We start from the raw sequence: 12,683 nt of genomic DNA, 5'->3' as shown, positions 1-12,683 counted from the left end.
CACACTGTTTCATGGTCATAAAACAGAAAATTAGAAGAGGATTCAGATGAAGGAGTCTTTGAGCTACCATCAGAATTATCAAAAGACCAGGTGATAAGCTAGATTTTTTACTATCTATGTAACTTTTTCGGTGATAAGCATCCCATATGTCAGGCTACAGACAAACCAAGTGATCAGGTTGCCAGTGTTGCAAATTTTTGGTTTCAGGAAGTCATGACTTTGGTTTTACCAGGAAAGCAGTATTTCAAAACTAACTGACAGGAAGGGATTGATTGAAAACCCAAAGGTGGGAAATAATCTGAGGATGGAAATGATAATGAAATAACAGCCTTTGTTGCTGCAGAGAAAGAATTGGAAAAACAGTTTTGACACAACCTAGGAAGCTGAGACAGACCTCCTAAGAAGATAAATGTAAAGAATAAAGAAATTCAAGTGAACTGGTAGCTTTTGAAAGGAGCTCTTTTAAAGTATATGGTGACAAACCTGGTTTAAAAAGTTCAGAGTCAGTGAGGAGAGAGGGACACTATTGTGCCTGCATCAAGAAAGCTTCAAATATCCAAAAATGAAAAAGGAATTGTATGATATCTGGAAAGATTGGCATGAGCCTGAGGACTGCTATAAAGGAATAACAAAAATATAGATGAATAAATACAAGAGTATTATGATGTGAAATGTATTTCAGTTGGATATGTCAAAGAAAATTTCTGTTAAAATGTCAGCAGTAAGAAGAAAACAGAGAAGAATAGGGAGATTTAGTAAACAGAAGGGAAGAAAAACTGTGGATAGTCATGGAGTACTCAACACTTTCTTTGTCTGAATCTTCACAAAAGTAAATTGCAATCAATTCTCTAATGAAATTAATTTTAACATGGAAAAGGGAATGCACTGTGGACATAAATATTCAGCTGGTGGGAGTGCTGAATATTTAGATTTGATATATGTATTCAAGTCAACAGTTCCAGATGAAATTCACCCATAATTCATGGGTGAGAATTCATGCAGTAATCTGAGAACTATTTTAGAATATATTTGAATATATTTTGATATGCCATATATACGAAAAACTGTGGAGGATTACAAGTTCCTAGAAAACTAGTCAGGCATACATGGAAGTAAAATATGGCCAATATGTCACATGAGCTTAATCTAATTTTCTTCTTTTATGAGGCAACTAGCTTAGTGATCGAAGACATAAAATATATGCATTTTATTTGATTTTAATACACTTTTTGTATGTGAACTAAGAGAAATTCAGAAGCAAGCACAGAAGAAATGCTTTAGGGAAAACTTCATTTGGGTGCATAACTGGTAAAAAAAGTTGTTCTTAAAGATCTGTTACAAATGTTTCACATTCCTATTTAGATGACATTTCAAATCGGGTCCTTAAGGGGTCTGCTGTGATTAGTTTTTTAGCCTATATTTTCATTAACGGTTTGCATCTTAGACTAGCAATCAGCAGGACAAAGGTAATACTTTCTAGCTGCTACTAGATCCTAAGGGCTGATTTCCTAGAGTTCCCATACCATCATGGCTATGGCAAAATGCCATGTGTAGATAGACATACACATTTCAGAACAAAAGAGAAAACAGAAAGACTTCCAGAACTAATCCAAGTGAATTATTCTGATGAAGCAGTAGAAATTGGCCTGCAGAAATCGCCACTGAAATCTTTAAGCCTGTTCACAGGGCCCTGGTAAGAGACCTACAGTCAACTAGCAGCGACAGCTAGGGCAAAACTAGGAGTTCAAAGGAAGATGTTTACTTCCAAAATTATGCTGAGATGTTTCTGAAGCAGTCAGACTTTACAGGTAAGCTGAGAATGGATCCACAGATTAATGCTCAGCTAGATAATAAATCTGCAGTGAAACAAGTTTAGTGGAAGAAGGTTGAAGTTGGTCTGAGGCCACGGAATTTGGCATAAAACTTTTCTTATAGGCAGGAATCTGATACAAGCAGGGGCATGGAAAGCTGCTTCCAAGTACATTAAACATATAGCTCTGCATGTGAAAAGAGAAGAGGTTCTAATATGATTTGAGGTATTACTGAATGATTAGGTAAAAACCTGATAAATTCAGCTTGAAAAACAAGGATGTGTTTGCAACAATAGAAAAAATAGAAGGGAGATGAAGTTTGTAGGAAGAAAGAATATTTCTTCTTATACCAGCCACTGTTAGCCAATCTGGGTCAGTACTGATCCCTCACTAGCTAGCCTTCCTGGAATGCTTTATTTATTTTTGTCATGTCTTGAGTTAACTGTGGACAACTCCTGTGTGTTTTCTCAGTAGCTGAACTGACTTCCATGGTTCATCTTTCCAGACCTTTGGAAAGCCTGTGGGATTGATCCTTTTATGCTGAACCTTTGTCCAGATAGCTGTATTTGCAACCTGGCAGAGGATTACTATTTCTCTTTCAGATTTGAAAAAGGACTAGTGTGCTCAGAAACTCTTCATTGTGTGGGGCAATACAGAAAAGGAAGTGTTTGAGAAGGAGGAGAGAAAATGAGCTTTTGGATCCTTCCAAAAGCTGACTTTGCCATAAACCAAAGCAAGATCAAAGGACTTGCATGAAAGACCTAGTTATGGGGAACAAAATCGTAGAGATGGACGTTGTCACATCTCAATAAATATGATCAATAAGTTATTAGTCATGTCCCCACTGGTTGGCAAAAAAGAAACCCAAGCTTTCCTAGGAATTATGGGATTTTGGAGAATGCGTATTCCAGGTTACAGTCAGTTTGGGAGTCCTCTCTGTTGAGTAACCTGAAAGAACTTTTTTGACTGAGGCCCTGAGCAACAGCAAGCTGTTGAACAGATCAAACAGCAGATACTTCATGCAGAAGCCCATGAGCCAGTCCAGACAGGACCAAATTTGAGAAATGCTCTCTATGCTACTGCTGAGGACCATGACTTAAACTGGAGCTTCTGGCAGAAAACACCAGGAAGCGCCCAGTCAGCCTCTAGGGTTTTGGAGCTAGGGGTATAGAGCATTTTCCTCAAAGACCTGGCTACATCTGGAGAGTAATGTGGAAGGATGGGGAAATCTAGTGCATGCTCCAAGGAGATTAAACCTTGTTGGAAAATAATGTGATTGAGTTGCTTATAATAGAAAGTACTACATCAAGAATCAGCTGAACAAATGGAGAATGAGCCTCGCAAGAAGCCAGGCAAGTACAACAGTGACCCAGCTTGAGCCAATAATTTAAAACAATATGCAATCTCCTGTCCTAAGTGACCACCATAACACATAAACCCAAGTCATGGGTTAAACAACCCAATGGGCATTTTATGAACATTTTACAGTGGTGGCCCATAGACTAAGGAAATGGTATCTGTATATATATTTATTATATGAGAGGAAGGGGGGTGGTTTTTGATGGGGATGTATTGGATACTGTGAGAGCCAAGCATGACATAAATGATATGGAGTAAGCAGTGAAGAATGAACTAGGTCTGACTGGGATGGATGGACTTTGTTCACAGCAGCCTATATGGGGCTCAACCTTGATTGCCACCTTTTGAAACATGCCATCAAGAATAAATGTTTACTAAACCAAAAGTGTGGAAATTAAATCACAATCACTAATTCCCCAAGATCTTGAATATTTTGCAAGGCTTTTAACCAGCTTAAGAAATTTTGCCTGGCTGCTTCCCATTGTTACTGCTCATTGTTTTTCCTCAAAAGTGTAACAGCTTTTGGGAAAAATTGAAAATTCTACTTACAAACCCAGAAACCACATTTGAAGAGAAGGAAACTCTGCTTCTCCTTTCCTTTCTCCCTGTTACAGATGTGAAAGCAGGGAAATTAAAATAGTTGGGATCACACTGAGGATCAGTGGTGGAATTAGGTGTGCAGCCACAGGTATCTCCCATCAGGGACATAGTGTCTCCCATAGAATCAGTGGTGAAGAGAAACAATGATATGAAAGTGCTGGGCCTTGATCAAGATTTGCTTCTGTAAAATCCATAAGGGAATCAAAGCAACAGATGTTAGAAAAATGTAATATTATATCTAAGACTTAACAATTACAGGTGTCGAATGAAATCTCATTCTGAAGTGCTCCCATTTCTAAGTACATATCCAACATGATGACAGACAACTGGTCCAGAAACTAAATGCTCTAAAAACTCTCTAAGTTAGTAAATTATATTGTATATGTTATTTGATGAATTTAAACCCATGTTTTTTTAGTTTTTCCACTGGTCTTCTTTTTTTAAACTGGTTCCTAGGGAACAGTCTCTTCTATGCTTAGCAGAATGCTACCAGAGACAATGAGATTTATATAGAAAAGGAGGTAAACTAACATGCAGAGCAATCAGAAAAATATACCTTTCTGGAATTTTAATACCATGAGATTCAAGACTCTGAACAATATGTGAGTTTTATCTCCAGGCTGATGGAAGCTTCTGAAATAATCTGGATGTTGTATTCCTATGATCTTGGCCTGATTTGCTAGAGAGTGGTAGTTAAAAAAAACCCTACAAACCACTTCTTCTTTCCAATTTTCCTTACATTTCTGTTTCAAAACTACAGAACTGTTGGGAATGTGCTGTTTGGAAGAGATTATTGACAACCTTTGGAGAAGCAGTTCACAGAAACCAGATGAAATCTGTTTTCAGCATGTAACAAGAGAAGCAGCATCACATTTCATACCTACATTCAGGCTGTATTTCTGAATGGATGAAACGTGCCATGCTGAATACATTTCTAGAGTCTAGACTTCCAAGTCCAGGCTTCTAGACTTACTGCATAGAAGGAAACAAACTGAAATGAAACAAAACTACTAACTTTGAAACAAAAGTTCACTTTGAAAATTTTAAAGACTAAAAAGTTTACTATTCATTGTGTTCACATTATATCATTCCTTTTTGTTTTGAATTGAAACCGACTGTGCCTGGAGGACATTAGTGCCATGATTTTTCAAGATGACCTGTACTTACAGTTTTTCTTTGAATCAGTTGAAGTGCTTCAGCAATTACTATATAATTTTCCATTTTTCTGAAGCAGAATCCTCTTTTCTGATGACACTAGATAGCAAAGAGCTCCTCCAATGAACTCATTATTCATCATGGGTACTCTATTCCTGTGAGTCTCCCCACTGGAATCACTGGCTAGTGGTACAAAGTAGTATTTCTAAGATGTAAAAAATATATATTCTTCCTGTAGAAATACAAAATATCAATGAATAATGGGACTTTTATAAAATAAAGAGTCCAGATACTGGCCCGAGTCTGGTTAAGTTCAGAACTGGAAGCAATTTTGGGTTGTCAATGCAATATTGTGTCTATAGGAAATAAGTTCTTCTGACAGTGTTATCTGGATGGAGCATGAGTTAAGCAGATGAGTCCAATTCCACACACTGGAACCCAAACTGGAAACCTGCCTGGGGAGCCTGCAACTCGACTTCCGCAACATAAGCTACTTACTCGGCCAGGACCTCTATGCTAAGTTCAGCATAGTCCTCGTGATGAAGGAACTGCCGTGCTTCTACTTTGGCTAATCTTTTGCTCCACTCTCATTCCAGACGCTTCACTAGACGCCTCAGCCTTCTGTACATGGTGGTCCAATGTGCTCCTTTTAAGGACAGCAGTCATTCTGCCTTTGAGCAACTGATAACCTGTGCTCTTAAATCCTAGCAGACTTCCCTTGCCAGTTATCAGTAAGTGATGAAAAAAATACAAGCACTTAAGGACATGGACTAGCAGTGGACTTGGCAGTGTTAGGTTAACAGTTGTGCCTAATGGTCTTAAAGGTCTTTTCCAACCTAAGTGGTTCTATGATTGATTCTACAATAAGCCTTCAAAAACTTTCAATCAGTCAGCAATAATATCAGTCTTTAAGGGTCATCCTCAAGCTCCTGTCACATGACTCTGGCATAAAACCAGAACACCAACCTGGAATCCTTTATAGGCCTAATTCAAAATTTAACAACTTTTTGGCTTCCCTAAAATACGGCCTACATGTTTATTCTTGTTGAATGATGTCCATGTGCTTGATGCTGTGTGAATCCAAGACTGCTGCATGCACCGAAACCTTTAACCTGCAGTGGATCAAACAAGTCTGCTTACCAGAAAGGACACTCCTGAAGCCTAGGCAAGTCTGCGTGCCCACCAGAATGGCTATACGGGCAGATCTGTTTGCCATATACTATGGTCTAATGTCCTTCTGGAGTATTTTAGCACAGACTTTTCAGGCTTCTTCTCACTGGAATATGTACATTCCTCATATAACAAGGTGATAGAGACTATGGTAGAATAAACATAGATTTGTAAGTCTCTTCCCTTCATAAAGTGCTGATAACGTTCCTCAAACTTAAAAAACACAAGTTTGGCAGTGAATTTCAAAATATATTTTTGAAAATAGTGCACAGTTATCAGTGAATAGTCTAAACTACAAAAAATTGAACCATATTGAACACCATACTATGCTTTGATTTTTTTTCATTTTGGAGGAGGAATTGTGCTTTTAAATTAATTGCACAATACGACTCCCAGATCAGGGTTTTAATTTTTGGAAGATTACGTGTGCAAGGTCAGATTGGATGGGGCTTTGAGCAGCGTGGCTTACTGAAAGATGTCTCTGCACACAGGTGAACTAGGTCATATTTTAATTAAAGCTGCCTCCCAACCCAAACCATACTATGTTTAGGCTCATACAGAATGCAAAAGCAGCAGGAAAAAAAGTCTGCCTTGAATGGCAGTATAAAATGTGGCTTTATTTACAGGAAGATTTCCTTCATGAGAGCAAAACCTCTTTTATGTGGTCTTCTGTCAACTGAAATTTAAGTCAATAATACCAAAATGATGTCTGTTGAGAAACAACACAAGAAGGGAAAACATTTAAATAATCTTATTGATTGTTTGCTAACATAAGAGCTTTTAGTTGTTTAATTATTTCAAGTGATGACAGCTAATGGGAAGTGGTATAATTATACTCTTTGCAACTGATATTTTCTGTGTGTTGATGACAAGCTAACATCATCAACCATGCTGATTTTGTCTGGCAGTTGTGTTACTGTTGAGGAAAGATGGTAATCAGCCAAAACCATTAACTATTACCCTTGATTTATACTCAGGACAAAGTTCAGCTTCCACTTCCTTGGAAGCCAAAGATACTAAATCATTGCAAAGAGTTCAAAATATAATCTGCTGAAACACAAAATTGGATAAAGATAGTTTGACAAGAATATGTAGGAAGTTTTAACTGATCCATGTCACTATGTGAAATTTCGCAGTGGCATAATTATTCTAAAATGATTATTCCTAAACTGATTTTTTTTCCTCTTTTTTTCTTTTTTCCCTCACAGCTACTAATAACTTTAAGCCAACTGTATCCTGGGCTACATAAAAAGAAGCATGACCAGCATGTCAAGGGAGGTGATTCTCCTCTCATGAGACCCCACCTGGAGTACTGCATTTATCTCTGGGGTCGCCAGTATAAGACAGACATTGATTTCTTGGAGTGAGTCCAGAGGAGGCCACAAAGATGGCCATTTTGGCCCAAACCTACACATTAATACTTTATCCTCCAAAATTGTATTTGTTTTACATAAATGTCCACATTTAAAAATGCATGAAAAGATACATCTTATAATGTGTAAAGGTTGGACTTCATAATACTTTTGAGCTTGGAGGTATATCTTCTCTGTCAATATTCTGATGTACTTTTTGGCATCATAAAGCTTACCAAACAGCTAGATGAGCTCATCCAGGGTCTTCTCATTTTTTAGCCACATATTTTAATTAGTTTTCATTCCCATTTTCCTTGTTCCTTCCTGCAATTTTCAGTCATCCTTTCAGTAACAATAAAATCATACCAGACAAGATAGCACAGAGGTACTCCCATCTCCCCCATGCTGCAGCAAGCATGCTTAACTTGAATAAAATTGGTTTGTGAAGTCTTGGAGCTAGCTGAACATATGCCTCTTTTTAGTCATCCAGTGGGCACTCTGTCAACACCTAGTAAACACTGTACAAGCTTGGCTTGACAGAGTGTCTACTGTGCTGCCAAGAGGCTGAGTGCCTTGCTAATAGTAAAGGTGGGCTTGTAACATGCCTCAAGTCAAGTAGTCTCCATGAAATGGGCCAGGCATATGGAGCAAGCCACTGCTCAAACAAGAGAGTAAGATACTAGTATGTATGTCGTATCACCAGCCCCATTCAGCACGGCAGAGGAGTTTTCCTGTTAACGAAGTTAAATTTCAGGCCAAAACTGCAGTGATGGAGGAGGCTGCAGCCACACAACTTGCACCAGGGCGGGGTAGAAGTGGGTGTAAATAGTCTCTGCTCCTGTCTTCATGCCCATGTTCACTTACTTTACTACCGACTAAAATTAATCATAAAAAAATAAGGTATCTATGTCATTAATAACATGTCTTAAGAACAGTCCAAAATGCAATCGAAGCGCTCAGATGTCTGCATCTATATCTGCATTGTCCCAGTGTCTACACTGTCCATGTCAAGAGCACCCTGGTTTGCAGCCACAACAAGACCTGCTGCTGTCACATTAAAGAAAGACGGCTCAGCTTTGAAGAGTAAATTCTGCATGGTAAGCATATGTTTTCATGGATTATGTTTTCAGCATTATCACAAGGATTCTCTGAAGGAGCAAGAGAGAGGCAGGAAAAAGAACACCTGAGAAGCTGTTTTGAAAGTTTAATGCTTCTGAGATTAAAACTGACCAAATGTAAATTCTCTCATACAGAATTATTCTGCATGAATTAGCAAGTGTCTACCTTAACTTAGAAAAAGTGTTTGCAACTTATTACCTTATAGGAAGTTGAACTGTGTTTGGGAGCAATCCTTTAATGTGTCACGAGGTGGGTAACGTGACACTTTGTGTGCCATGCTGCAAATGTTTTTACATTCAAGAAAACTTGTTTCTTGTGGGATACAAGTATAGTCTCATAACAAGAGATGATATTTATATCAATGCTATTTAATCAGCAGCGAATGAAAATATGTATTTTATTGAAAGTATATATTTCAAGGAAAATGTATTTCAGTGATTGCAGACTAAAATACGGATTTGAAATGACATAATCTCCCTTTGAATCCTGAAATGTGTTTACTAAAGTAGTACAGAAAACATAAAGAACATAAAAATATTAATAAGCAATTGCTTAACCATTATTTTTTTTTTTAATAGACCAAGTTCAGAGATCAGAGTTGAACTGAGCAACATTTTAAAGCTCTTCCAATTTGCCTTATTTGAATTTGAATCTGTATTGAACAGCCTGAAAGATCAGGGAGCACTAATCATGAGGTTTGGCTAGCACCCATCCACTTTTCCCTTATTCTGAAGTAATTACTTATTTCAGTTTCAAAGCAAGATGTAAATTAATATTGTAGGGCCATGCTATTTTTGTGGAAAGATTCATATTTCTTCTTAATTGTACCTAAGAGGATATATAAAAAGTGCAGAAAGATGTTATTGCTTTGTTATTAGAAATAGACTGTACTTAGGATCTTAAGATATTTTAAAAGGAATTTTTGCCCTGTGTGTGCATTCCAGCTCTTCAGCAAATATTCATTTAAAGCCTATATGTGTCATTCTTTGAAGTAAACTGGACTTGTTGGTACACAGTGGGCACTTAATAAACAACAAATCTGTTCAGTTATACTACAGTCTGGGGGTACATTCGCATTCTCAGGAGATGACCATGGTGAAAGAAAGAACAGAAGCAATGGTGATTCCTCACAGAAATGGCTAAGTGTAAGAAAAAGAGCAGGGCTAGGACTTCTGAAGCATGCTGTTTTATTGGACAACCCCCATCCAACGCTTGGAAACATTATACAGAAGCCTCTCACTCATGATGACAAGTTTTCATTGAGCATCCAGCAGAATTCTGCTACCTGGCTCCCTGCCAGCTCCATCACATGAGGCTAAGCCTCCAGCCTCCAGGGTCAATGGGCTCCATCAGTGCCAAGTTTCCATCAGTGATGCTAGGTTTTTCCAGCAAGTGATTTCTACAGAATTTAGGAGCTGGATTTACAGCATTTCAGTTATTACCTTTGTGCAACAGGCACGAAGCAGGAGTGAAAGACTGCATGCTCTAGACCTTGCCATATCAGTAACGGTGATGCATAGAAACTTGTTCAGGTAGCCAAGCCATGTTTCCAGCAGCATCTACTAATGCCAATGTCAGCTGGACAATTTGATTTTGGAAACACCTCATGCCTTAGAAGGATGTGCTCCCCATCTCTTAAGTTTCTGTCAAGATTTTTTTGATTTTAATCAAGTTTCAATCTGATTCAAAAGAAAGTTACTTTATTAATCTCTCATATGAACTGGAAACACCCTGTGTTTGCCAACTCTACTGACCCACTGCAACAACCTGCTTCAGGGGATCTGCTCAGGTCAAGGAAGGTCACCAGATCTAGTGGCTTCAAATCAGGCAGAAAGCAACACAAAACATACTTTACAGGTCAGAAAACAGAAATATGTCTTACAAATCAAAGTATTTTCTTACATTTATATTAAAGGCTTCATTAGCTGTATATTTCCAATTCACAAGAAAATATGAAGCAGAAGTAGGAGAGATATACAACTCTAAAATATGTAAAGTATGTAAATGTGGAATTCCTTACTGAAATTAGTCACAGAGGGACATTAATCACTGTACCCTCTAACTTGGCTTTAGGTCACTACCTTTACTCTTAATCTTTGCAACAATTAACAATCAGCGAATTTACATACATGAAAGATTTACAGATTCAAATTGTAGGAATGAGATCCAAACATCCCTGCAAGCTTCCTGTCCTTCTGTTTTCCAAACTAAGTCAAGGATTGCATTCTCTTTTCCTCCTCACCCCCAAAAAAAGTCATCCAGCCACAGTGGAATGGAATGACAATTTTGAAAAATAAAAAAAAAATTGTATTTTGTTGTGACTTTTTCAGTACAACATCACTTTTTCTAAAACATATCCTGAGTGATTATGACTTTACTCACAAAGAAGGCGTAAATAAATCATTTAGGGAAAAAGACTGTGTGTGTGCTGCTGGATAGCAAGACACAAGAGAGCAAAGATCTCAAGGGCTGGACTCTTCCAAAGCAAACTGAACAGCAGTAACTTAAACGAACTTCTTGACCAATTGCTATATACACTTTAAGCAAATTGTCAGCATTTCAATGAAATTAACCTTTTGTTTCCTGTTGTGTCACACAGTAACTTCCACAGAGTAAAACCACCCAAACAGTCCCTGGTCAGCTTCCCTTCTGTTATGAATAATGCTGTTTTCTACCTGACTCAACAGTTTAAGATCTCACTATAACACACCTACTTGCTCAATACAAAGAAAATACTTCTCAAAAACAAGAATTACATTCCCAGCTCTAGCACTCAAGGCCAGACTGTCACTGTACCAACTATTCAGGCTCTCTGCATTTAACCTCCTTACAGGGGAAGTACAGCTACCTTTTTTCTGTCTCCTGTGTTGACATTGGCACAGCTGAACACTGGCTCAACCCACACCCCAACTTTTCCTATGGGACACCTCCGCTGGGCTTGCTGCTTTTCCTGGAGAAGGGGCAACTGCTGATTAACAGCAATCATTGACCAAGCATTCAAATTCCTCCTGCCTGCCTACAGCTGTCAGTGGGGAGCAGAGGCCAACTCTGCAGTCCCTGTCCAGAGGAGGGAGGGTAGCCTGACCTATGGATTCCAAAACTGGTTCTGTCTCTTCTGACTGTTGATTCTAAGATGGTTTGCAATGTACATTTCTGCTGCGTGTAACAGCATCCACCAAATGGGCACCCATTTCATTTGAAGTCTTTGTGCTTTAGCAACATAGAGGCAATAAGTACTGCTAACCCACTGTTGCCAAGTATCCTGGGTGGTAATGTCAGATGTCCCTTACAGGCTATATATATGTTGTGTGCTTATGCAGACACACCCCCCTTTCCCCAGGTATCCTGAAAAGTGGCAATGCAAGGATTAATGAGAGTTTCTGTCACATTATGGAAACTCTCTCCTGGCTAATCCAGCAGTCTGCAAATTCCTCTGTCACAAGGTTCAATGCTTCCACATTCCATTGCAGAGTGTCAGGGTGATCTAATAACAGGAAACCTGTTGCTGCTGGTTGCAGAGCAACCAAGGAGAGAAATTCTCTGTATTATAACAATTTGGTCTTAAGCCAGGCTCAAATTTGTGTTGCAGGGGCTGGGGAATAGCTGACTGCATACAGGTGGATGTTGAGACTGAAAGCTGTTCACAGCTTTGAAGTTTCCTCCCTAGACCACTTTCTTATAGGGCTCCTCAAAGGCAACTGAGTGGCTTGAAAGCTTTAAGTAAAAAAAAAAAAAAAAAAAAAAGTAGAAAAAAGGAGGAAACAGACTTTATTTTAATATAAAGTGAATCAGTGAACATTTTACATAGGAAAAAAAACACCCAGAAAGCTACATAAGATGCTAATTAAATTAAATTGAATACATAGAATCATGGAATTGTTAGGGTTGGAAAAGACCGTAAGATCATCTAGTTCCAACCCCTCTGCCAGGGCAGGGACACCTCACAGTAGACCATGTCACCCAAGGCTCCATCCAACCTGGCCTTGAACACTGCCAAGGATGAAGCATTTACTATTTCTCTGGGCAACCTGTTCCAATGCCTCACAACCCTCACAGTAAAGAACTTCTTCCTTAGATCTAACCTTAGAATTAGTAATATAAAAGAGACATTATTAAC

This window comes from Psittacula echo, assembly GCF_963264785.1.
Source record: "Psittacula echo genome assembly, chromosome: 1".
NCBI lineage: Eukaryota > Metazoa > Chordata > Aves > Psittaciformes > Psittacidae > Psittacula > Psittacula echo.
This window is presented reverse-complemented; position numbering follows the sequence as displayed.